We start from the raw sequence: 8,918 nt of genomic DNA, 5'->3' as shown, positions 1-8,918 counted from the left end.
GCGGCGGCGGCGGCGGCGGCGGCGGCGGCGGCGGCGGCGGCGGCGGCGGCGGCGGCGGCGGCGGCGGCGGCGGCGGCGATCTCGCGGACGCGGAGGCCGCTTCCTGGTGCCACGCCCCCAGCCCTTCCGCACGTGACCCGCTGCTCTCCGCGCTTAAACGGGCCACGCCTGGCCCGCCCGCCGCGGTGGGGCCCACCGGCCGAGGCCACGCCCCGCTCTCCACGGGAGGCTCCTCCCTTTTCTGGCAGGGCAGGGTCCCAGGGCCGCGCACCCGGCGGAGGTCTGCGTGATCCGGAAGGCCATGCAGTGGCCGAGTGTGGGCATCCGTGCGGCGAATTCCCGCCGCGTCCTCCCCGGCGTGTGCAGGCCTGGCTCCCACTCTGTCCCGGGAGGTTTGCGCAGGGCCTCTTGCTCGGGTTGGGCAAGGCTGTCCCCAGGTCTAGGGAAAGCTCATCCTTTCTCTCGGGAGGGCTTCTTCAGCCTGCCTCTGGGAGAACGGTGCTGTTTTCAGCACATGGATGTTGTGAGCATGTAATGGGGGAAAAAACTAGTTTACATTGCGGGCCAGAAAGTCTTATTTGCCAGCTTTGATATCTGAGGGGGGCAGGTAGGTGGAGGAATTTCCTTATTCAAGGGATAGAAGAGAGAGACGGGAGGGGGAAAGGGAGGATCACGGATGACCCCTAGGTGTCCATTCTCAACAACCAGATGATTTTGGCACCATTCTCATAGAGGCTTGAAAAGTTTGGCAGTGAACGGGGTTGGGGAGGCTAGAAATCAAGAGTTGGGTTTGGGACATGTGACACCGAGGAGAAATGACAGCTAGATAGATATATATAGAGGTCTGAAGCTCATCAGAAGAGTGACAAAACTGGAGATAGAAGTTGGGAGATTGCAATATAGATGTTATTTGAAGCCATGGGATTGGATGAGATCACCTAAGACAGGGTCATAAAGAAACACACACACACACACACACACACACACACACACACACACACACACACACACACACACACACACACACACCAACCTTTAGAGGCCAGGACCAGGAATAGGTAACGGAGACAGAGCAGAGCCTGCCAGAGAAGTAGACAGAAAACCAGGAAGGGGTTGTCTCTGAAGCCGAGTAGAGACTGTTTCAGGAAGGGGGTGCAGTCGCTTTGACAGAGGCTGCTGAGAAGTCAGCCAAGGAGATCACTGAAAAGTGTCCTCCGTTTTTTCCCAGGAAGACACAGGTGTTTCCGTGGGAAGACCATCACTGCAGGGGTGGGAGGCAGAAGTGAGGATGCGAAGTGAGAAAGGGGTGATAGCCAGCGAAGAATACATAGTGACTGTTCAGGAGACTCTTGTCTCAGAGGGTAGAGGGATAGAGATGGTGGTGGCTGAGGGTGGAAGGATGTAGGAATGAGTTAGGCTTTTTAAATGAAAGCAGGAGCAAGGCTGCTCCAACATAACTTCATGTAAGAACCATGCAAGTCTGGTGTGGTGCCCTACAGAGGAGAGGAGATAGCTAAGTGAGCGGACATGGGGTGGGACCCAGAGGACACACGGAGGGATTGGTCTTTTCTGTAACTGAGGGGAAGAAGGAAGCTGGGAGGTTTACAGGTGGAAGATGAGGGCACTCCTCTCCCTTTTCTAGTAAAAACTAAAGTAGTAGTAGTAGTAGTAATAATAATAATAATAATAATAATAATAATAATAATAATAATAATAAAGACGTGGGCAAGAGGCCCAGAACACCGTGATCTTGACAGTGACTGTGGCCCGAGAAGTGCTGAGCACCTGGGCAGCTGCTGCAGGCAGGGAGAATCCAGGAGATCCAGAGCTGCCTTGGGCAAACCAAGTCTGTGCCTCTTCAGCTCTTTCAGTCACAAATTTATTTTTTTTCTGTATGGTTCAGCATTAAAGATAATTTGAATATTTGCCCCATGCCCATATAGGATTCCCTATTCTTCCCAAATTTAAAAAAAAAAAATTTCCATTGGGAATCATCAACACTCTGACAGTAGTCTCTAAAAACAGACCAACAGGCATTTCCAGAATTTTGAGGTTCCAGGTGTTACCAGGACTCAAATTTATAAGTGCCTGATAGCACCTTGGAAATTGTTATAAATGACAGCCCAGAATTAGAATTAGGTGAGAATTATCTTTGTGTTGTATCCCCCCAGCCTGACAATTACTTGTTATCGGAAGGTTCTGTGAATTCCCTCTGTTACTTAGGTAGTGTTTTCTTCCTCCTTTAGGTATTTATGTAACAGTTCATGTTTCTGCTGTTTCTTCAAAGATTAAATTGAAGAACTGATGCAAAGCGCTCCCTGTGTTTGTGTCTTTTGATTGCTGCCAAACTTGTTCTCTGCTCTTGATTTGATTTTCAGAGAAAAATAAAAGTTCATTATACAAATCAGAATAATCTAATATTTAAAATCCAATTTTATAGGGAATAAAAAGTTGCTTTTAAAAAAAATGTTTGTTGAGGGAGAGGTAATTAGGTTTGTTTGTTTGTTTATTTAATTGAGGTACTGGGGATTGAACCCAGGACCCCGTGCATGCTAAGTATGTGCTCTAGCACTGAGCTAGACCCTCCCCCTAAAAAGTTGCAGTTTTAAATGATTCATTAAATAATTTCAAAACATTGTTCTTTTAACTGTGTTTAGTTGTTTTAGAAGATAAAATTTGGGCAAAAATTTTCTAAAACCTTGTTTTTACATTGAAACCCATGGGAGGACAGTAAGCATCTTGCCCACCCCTGCGGCAGCTCTACCAGAGTAAAAGCTCACAGGAGTGTTTACGCTCAAAGACATTTCCCAAGACTGTCTAGTTCAATGGCTCCACAAGCTAGTTGGTTGTCAAGAGCTTTAAAAATAAACTAAACATGCTTGTTGTAATTATGAAAGAAATGCATGCATAGGGGTTAAAATAACTCAACAGTATGGAAGATATCAAGTAAAAAAAAATCCAAAAAACACTCCTGTCTTATTCCTCTTCTCCAGCAATCCTCAAGGCCACAACCCAGAGGAAGCCACTGTTACCAGATTCTCTTTTTAACTCTGATGATAACACCGTAACTCTCGTATACTTACCTTGTTTTATCAGCTTCCTGCAGGAAATGTTACTTTCTGCTCTGAAAAAGATGAGGAATTTAGCACATTGGTCTGCCTCTCACATTCCTTTCCCCAATGCTTCTCAATTTTTGTTATTTATATTATTTTTAGTTCTAGTATTAACTTGCATAACATTATATAATATACCTAGACCTCCATTCTTGATCCATCAACATCAGGAAGTTTTAGTGACTCCACACTATATCAGTGGGGGAGATCAGCATGTCTAAGCCAAGTCCCTTCTCTCCTTCCTCTCCTCTACTCCAAACATAAATTGTCAACGTTTAGGGCATTTACAGTCTATAAATACAAATTCAGTGCCTTGTCTAAATTTTAAAAAGTAATAGTGTTTACAATACTATGATTATTTTAAACAATATTATGAACATTCAGTATAGAACCTTGTGGAATGATTGGGTCTATAGGAAAGGAAATTAGATTTTTGGTCACTAAACTTGACCACTTGAAAAAAAGGATGTCCCAAATATCAAGGTCAAAATTCTCCACCAAAAATCATGGCATATTTTTGTCTGCTTCAGCTAAAAGATGACTTTGTTATATAGTTTTTTGTTTTTCTGGAGTTTTTCATTGCTTTTCTTTTTTGTTGTTGTTTTTGTTGACAGAAGAAACTATGTGTCATATCTTTCAGCTCTTCCAAGTTTTTGTTAATTATACATTTGTGAATGGATTCCACAGTGTTCTTGCAGACGTTCTACATACAGCCCTCTCATTTCTTCGATGTTTTTATTGTCCAGCTTTTGTGTCAGTTAAAATTACATTTGGCTGCGAGTAACAGGAAACCCAAAGTACAATAAAGCTTAAATAGGGCTTTAATTTTTCTCAGGGAACAAGAAGTATGGAAGTAAGCCACCCAGGACTGGGACTGAGGTTCCATGATGCTTCAGAGATCCATAGTCCTTCTTTCTCTCCACTTGGTCATCCATCCTCCATGTGTGGCTTTCATCCTCACACTCATCACCTGACAGTTTACTTCTAATATGGGGTCTGCAATCCCCAGGCAGGAAAAAGGGGAAAGGTGAAAGGAAAAAGGCTCCTGCTGGCTGCATTTGATTTTAAGAGCTTTCCCGACCTCTACTTACATCTAATTGGTCAAAATTATGTCTAATGAGTCTGCACTATATAAGTGGGGGAGATGAGCATGCTATGAGTGTACACTAGCTACGACAGTGTCTAGGGAATGCAGCTGGTCACTAGGCACATTATGCACTGTAGACTATTGGAGTTTTTAGTGGGAAAGAATGTAGAAATGGATATTAGGTTAGCAACTAACAATGGGCTTTTTAAAATTGCATTTCAGGGTTAGGTGGGCTGTTTCTTAAAATTCAGATTCCCAGGTCCTATTCCTGCCACCTTGCTTGGGGGTCTGTTATCTTTAGTAAACCCTCCTCAAGTGATCATTTTGCAACCAGATTGTCACCCGTTCACAGATAAGCAAATGGGGGCCACAAGTTATTTCGTTGTGTAAGTCAAACCTGAATATGAACTTTTTTTTTCATATTTCTAAAGCTCCTACTTTCCATCAGCATTTTCTTAAGTTCTTTGGAGAGCATGGACATATAAAGTATTCATTACCCTGGCTCCAAAAAGTGTATCCTAACGCAGTATACATTACACACACAAATCCAAGGAATATAATATTGTAATGGAGCCAGGAAGGCCTACAGGGGTTATTGACCTATCCCTGCTTTGAAGATCAATGTGGTCAAACAAAAGGACTACTTGGAGGATGCAGAGGCTGAAGGGCTTGGACAGGTGAAGAAGGCAGTTTATTTCAGGATAGGCACACCATAAACATTAGGGAAAGTAAATGAGGAGAAAGGAGACTTACACTATATGAAGTATTTTATGGTAATATGATGCAGTTTATAGTTAATGGGAAAAGACTGCTAAGTCATTGCCATTTCAAAACTATTTTATTGTGAATTAAAGGCTTTGCATAAAACAATTATCTTTCTCATCAGAGCTACTATTTAAGTTGAAATGCCTTTATATTAAAATTGCTATGAACATTTAATACTATTTAAAAAATAAAATACCGAGAGCAAGATGTGCCCTAGAATTAAATTGGTTTTAAATTGTGTTTGGGTAAAATAATGCCTTTGCGTTTATTTTTCTTATTAATATGACATATTGTGTGGTAGCTGGGCCTAGCAGCTGCCTCAGTTCTCAGTCACATTTATATTAGATCAAAATTTAAAAAAGAAAACTCTGCAGATCCCAGGGGGACAGGGAGCCTTTCTTGACCATTTTCTGCACTAAAGAGCTGCAGCACTCCCGGGTGCCTTGGTGACTCCAGCACCTTGGGGAAAGGTACAAGAACTCCTGCTTTCACAAAATAATGAAAACAAGGACCCGAATCTTTTTGCTAATTATTGTTCCACGTGTTAACATTTCTAGGTTCCAGATGAACCAAAAATTGTTGAGGAACCATGAGAAAATCCTTTAATTTAATAATTTATTTAGAGTTCACCTTCAGACAGTACTATGCATGACTTGATCTTCCTGTGTAGACTCCGGGGGGCTGTGTGCCTGGCTCTGCCACCACCGCTGCTCAGCACGGCCACTTGACACACTCACTGACCACTGCTCTCGCGGAGTGCACGCGATTTAGCTGGGTGACATTCTCTAAGCCGCACACACGTGCATTGCTGGTGGGAATGTAAAATGGTTCAGTGGCTGTGGAAAATGGTATGGAGAGTCCTCAAAAAATTAAGCAGAATTACTACATGATCCAGCAATTCCACTTTTTGGTATACACACACACGCATACACAAAGCAAGCAGGGACTCAAAGAGATATTTGTGCATCCACCTTCAAAGCAGCATTATTTGGCATAGCCAAAAAGTGGATACAACCCAAGTGTCAGATGAATGGGTAAACGAAATGTGGAATGTCCATACAATGGACTATTATTCAGCCTTAAAAAGAATGAAATTCTGACACATGCTATAACCTGGATGAACCTTGAAGACATTACACTAAGTGAAATAGGCCAGACACAAATTGATGAATATTTATGTGATGGACCCAAATTCAGAGAAACAGAGTAACATGGTCATTGCCAGAGGTTGGGGGAATGGGGAGTTGAGTGTTTTATGGATATAGGGTTTCAGTTTGGGAAGATGAACAAATTTTGAAGATGGATGATAGTGATGGTTGCATAAAAATGTGAATGCACTTAATGCCACTGAACTGCATGTTGAGAAATGGTTAAAATGGTAAATTTTATATATATATATATATATATATATATATATATATATATATATATATATATATATATATATATATATAAAATCACAATTTTTAAAGAAAAAATTAAAAAAAAGAAGAACGAAGCTGGAGGAATAACCCTCCCAGATTTCAGACAATACTACAGAGCTACAGTAATCAAAACAACGTGGTACTGGCATAAAAACAGACATATGGATCAATGGAACAGAACAGAGAGCACACTTATGAGAATGCCTAAAATAAAAAAATAGTGATCATACAAAGTGGTGATGAAGATGTAGAGAAACACTGCAGGTGGGAGTGTAAACTGGTACAGTCTGAGTTTCTTACAAAGCGAAACATGCATTTGTCATATAACACAGCAGTTTCACTCTTACGTTCATGCAAAAACCTGCATATAAATGTTAGCAGTGGCTTTATTCATAATGGCCCCAAACCAGAAACCACCATCCAAATGTCTTTCAATGGGTGAGTAGTCAAACAAACTCTGGAATATTTCACTCTTAGATTCCTATCATTTCACAAACCTGATAAGTGGAAACTTTATATCATCGGTCAAGTCATTGCCTAGCTCACTGAATAAACTAGGGTTGATAAGAAGTCCTGAGTCTCCTGAATCTAGTTTGACAGTGATTAGCTGGTAGGTTTTGCTCAGCAGCAAATTTAAAATTACTACTGTGATGTTTATATTTTTCCAGCTAATGGGATGGGGGGTTGGGGGAAGGAGAGAGCTAATGTCCAAAGTCCTATCTGTTGTATTTCCCTATTTTAATAGCCCTGCTTAATAAAGTTTTTTTTAGAAATTCATGCAAGTTCAGGTGGTAACAATTTTAATAATTCTATATGTGCAATATACTTTATATATACCTTTTTCCCCCTTTTAAAATTTCCCCAAATATCTTGGACATTTTTCATCCAAAATTTTTAAATCAACTGAAGGAGTAGGACACTCTCCCCCACCTCCACCCACCAAAAACATTCTGTATCTACCCTGGGCTTCGTCTTATTAGACTCCTTGGGCTACCACGACAAAACACCACAGACTAGGTGGCATTAAAAACAGAAATTAATTTCTCACAGTTGTGGAGGAGAGAAGTCCAAGATCAAAGTGCAGGGTTGGTGTCTATTGAGGCCTTTCTCTTTGGAGTGCAGATGACTGCCTTCTATTGTGTCCTCACACGGGCTTTCCTCTGCGCTTGCGTGAAGAGAGATCTCTGGTGTCTCCTCCTCTTCTTATGAGGACACCGCTTCTATTGGATTAGGGCCCCACCTTTATCACCTCACTTAACATTTACACCTCCTTAAAGGCCCCATTTCTTTCTTTTTTTGTTTGTTTATATTAATGTGTCGTTGGTCCCTTATTTATTTTTTTGATTCTTAACAGATGCTTACAGTTTATTTTTTCCCATTTAAAAAAAAATTATAGGTGATTTACCATGTTCTATTAGTTTCTGGTGTACAGCATAGTGATTCAGTTATACATATATATACATACTCTTTTTCATATTCTCCCTCATTATAGGCTACTACAAGCCATTGAATACAGTTCCCTGTGCTATATAGCAGGACCTTGTTGTTTATCTATTCTGTACATAGTAATTTGTATCTGCCAACCCCAAACTCTCAATTTATCCCACCCTTCCCCTTCTCCATCCTCCCACCATTGGCAACCGTAAGTTTGTTTTCTATGCCTGTGAGCCTCTTTCTGTTTTGTAAATAAGTTTGTGTCTTTTTTTTGGATTCCACATATAAGTGATGTTATATGATATTTGTCTTTGTCTGACTTACTTCATTTAGTATGATAATCTCTAGGTCCATCCATGTTGCTGCAAGTGACATTATCTCATTCCTTTCTATGGCTGAGTAGTATTCCATTTTATATATATATATACATCTTCTTTATCCATTCATCTGTTGATGGACATTTAGGTTGCTTCCATGTCTTGGCTACTGTAAAAAAGTTTAAAGGCCCCATTTCTAAATACAGTTGTCACAATAGGGGTTAAGTCTTCAACATACGGATTTGGGGGAGGAAACATTTGGGGGAACGGGCTTCAACTGCTCTGTCCAATGTTTGTTTTACCATTTTCCAAATATAATACAACTTCAAAAAGATGCAATAGGAAATAAGTAGTTCTCTTGTTACTTAGTAACAATATACTAACACTTCAAGCAATGGACTCATTTGTTTCTTCTTCTTGCTTAAGATTTAACTGTTCAAACCCTTTTTGATGTTTTCCACATTTTTCATAAATCTTGGCTCATTGTTTGACACTTCATCCAGACACTGTTTTTACGGTTTTGCATCAAGCATTCTATTTGATTACGTGTTCCTTCCATCCCAGAAGGCATTAGAGAGATTAAAAGAAGAGTTTAGAGCTGTTAAGTAGTAGCTCACTCGTTTTCTCTATAATGAATACCCTACCTTCCGCTTCCATCTGCTACTTCCTTATCTTTTTACCATATGTGGTCTTAACTCCTCAAAAAGCTAGCTATTTGGGGAAAAATAGTAAAGCTTAAGATAGCAAAAGCAATGCTGTTCCCAAATGTAACCTTTTT

Source organism: Camelus bactrianus, chromosome 24, assembly GCF_048773025.1.
Source record: "Camelus bactrianus isolate YW-2024 breed Bactrian camel chromosome 24, ASM4877302v1, whole genome shotgun sequence".
NCBI classification, from domain to species: Eukaryota; Metazoa; Chordata; class Mammalia; order Artiodactyla; family Camelidae; genus Camelus; species Camelus bactrianus.
This window is presented reverse-complemented; position numbering follows the sequence as displayed.